Consider the following 2,788-nt stretch of genomic DNA (forward strand, 5'->3'; position numbering starts at 1 on the left):
TGGCTCTGCCGGCGGGCGGGAGGCGCGCGCGGCCCTGTGACGCCTCGTGGCGTCAGACCGTACGTGGCGCGGAGCGTGCGCGGGAAGTTCGGGCGGCCGAGGGAGGGCAGCGGGGACTGCGTGTCCCAGCGTGCATCGCGCCCGCGCCCCGGCTGGGACTATGGGCGGTGCACGCCGGGACCTGTAGTTCGGGGGCGGGCGGGTTTCCCCCCCGCGCGGCGCACGCTGGGATGCGGAGCCTCGTTGTGGCGCGGGGGTGGGTCGCGCCGTGAGGGGGAGCTGAGGCGGGAAACGAAATGCCGCGGCCTGGATTGTGTCCGCAGCCAAAAGCATCGGCAGCGCTGTGCGCGACTCTCAGTGCGGGAAACAAAGTGCTGCGGCCTGGATTGTGTCCGCAGCCAAAAGCATCGGCAGCGCTGTGCGCGACTCTCAGTGCGGGAAACAAAGTGCTGCGGCCTGGATTGTGTCCGCAGCCAAAGGCATCGGCAGCGCCGTGCGTGACTCAGTGCCCTCCCGAGGCACCGGGCGCGCTGCTGCCTGTAGCGTGGCCTTTACGAGCCCGTGACATACCCTGGTGTTACAGAGTCCACAGCTGCTGTTCCACGCCGCTTTTCAGCTGGGAGGTGCTCTCGTCAGAGCTGAGCACGGTCTCAAAAATGTCAGATGGAACCCGAAAGTGATGTAAATTGGTAAATAAAGGCACACTTCCATGAGTCGTGGCTTGCAGAAAGCAGCTTGAAAATGTGAGTGCTTTCAGAGCCCTCGGAAACCAAAGGACACCTTTTGGAGAATGGGGCTTATTTTGTGTACCCCATTACTGTTCAGGCCAGCCTCACTACTGCTCTGGGCTTAGCCCATGGTCTGTCTGTGCATGGGTAGAGCATATGGAGCAGAAGAAGAACTGGGGAAGTATTTCCACATATTACATCTTTCTTGAGGTTTGTATTAAAGTCCATGAACATTAAATAGCGTTAATCCTTCTCAGTTACATATATTTACAGCAAACCTAAAGAAATGTCTTTTGACTCCTTTATTAAAAACAGAGACTTGAACAATAAAGAAAATACTTTCAGAAGTTTATCACATCGATTTGCGGGCCACCTTGCACAGCAGCTGATGTAGAATAATTCCTCAGTTGATAGAGTGACATCATTGGCCTGTCCCCCAGCCCACGTACAAAAAGCTGCCTTAGAAGGTACTCATGTTTTTCATTGTCTGGCAGCTGTTTTGGGGAGAGACCTTAATATGTACTGATCTCCTTCCCCAGAGAAGCTCAGTGGTAGGTTGGAAACATACAGCAAAATGATGGACAGGGTAAGGAAGGGGTGGGCAGTGTGATCTTGGATTAGTGACATTGCAGTGGGGGATGTAGGGATGGAGTAAGGAAACTGTGAGTAGTCAGGAGTGGGATGGGTGTCCAGGGGAGAAAGGGGAACATCGGTGTGAGTGGATGAACTGCAGTGAGGGGAAGTACTCAAGAGGAGGGCTGGCCCAATGCTGACTGATTTTCAAGTAGGCTTTGATTTGGGAATACTTAATTTAGAGGTTACCTTTAGAGAGGCAAATCTTTACTTCATCTTGCCTGAATGCTTGCATTGGATTTTTAAGGAAGCCAACTGGAACAATACAGATGAAGATAAACTCAATCTTGACATGGTTGTGACAGCTGAAAATGGTTTATGGCGTTTAAATTGCGGTGATATTTTACACACACAGGAAAACTGTAGCTCCTCTTTGAAGTACTGACTAAAAAACTGAAGTACAAATGTTTGACATTTGGCACGTTGATTAATATTTTGCCATGGGAAGGTTAGCACTATTCTAAGTCATTTTGCTGACGGTGACTTTTGAGAATCTTTATGGTCCCCAGGAACAATTTGTTTCTGGGATGTCAGTGTTCCACAGTTCTCACACACTGTGGGAAAGTATGTTCTAACCTTGTCTTTGTTTATATTCATAGCTTTGGTACTAAAAGAGGATAGGGTGGTTATGGGATGGTGAAACGTTTAGTGTTCCAAAAACATTCATCCCATATGACTACCATGATGTGTTATACTGGAGAAGCAAGTTAAGACTAATGAGGCAAAAGAAAATCCTCTGTGGTATGTAAGGTTGTTATGTTGGTTCCTGTTATGGAGTAAAGTATTGCCAGTGGTTCCTGTGAACTGCTGCTGGGATTTAGCTTTTTAAATCCTTACGTTTTCAATTAGACACTAAACCAAATTATTTTCTCCTTTGGAAATCCTACATACATCTACTTTTAAAAAGAGAGTGTACCAGAGTAAAAAAAAATCAGAACAATTCTACTCTGGTCTGCTAGACAACCTTGAATACTTTTTAAATTTTCTTAAAATTGTTTGCATCATCCTTCCCATGGTAGTTTCTATACCTGCAGCTTATCTGCCACTACTTAAATCCAATTTCCTACTACTGCCAGAAACACCAGCCATCATGAAGGAAGTCAAAGTATTTTTTTGTTCAAGTACATTATTACAATTGGGATTCATGTGTAGTAGATGCAATGTTCCAGAGGAAGTTAGACACTGGGAGAGACTAATTGAGTTGAGATTTTTTCCAGCTGATAGCAAACAACTTCACAGATGGAGTGGTACTCCTGATCTGTTCCCTGTAGACATGCATATTAGATGCTCTCAGTTCATTCACAAAGATAGCTGAAAGCTTAATTAAATGCTGGAACCTGAAAGGATTTATCATGCTTTACACTTGCAAATATATTCCCCAAATGCTGAAGAAGAGAGAATAGAGTTAGTTTAGAGATGCATTCGCA

The sequence above is a fragment of the Pithys albifrons genome, chromosome 3 (assembly GCF_047495875.1).
Source record: "Pithys albifrons albifrons isolate INPA30051 chromosome 3, PitAlb_v1, whole genome shotgun sequence".
NCBI classification, from domain to species: domain Eukaryota; kingdom Metazoa; phylum Chordata; class Aves; order Passeriformes; family Thamnophilidae; genus Pithys; species Pithys albifrons.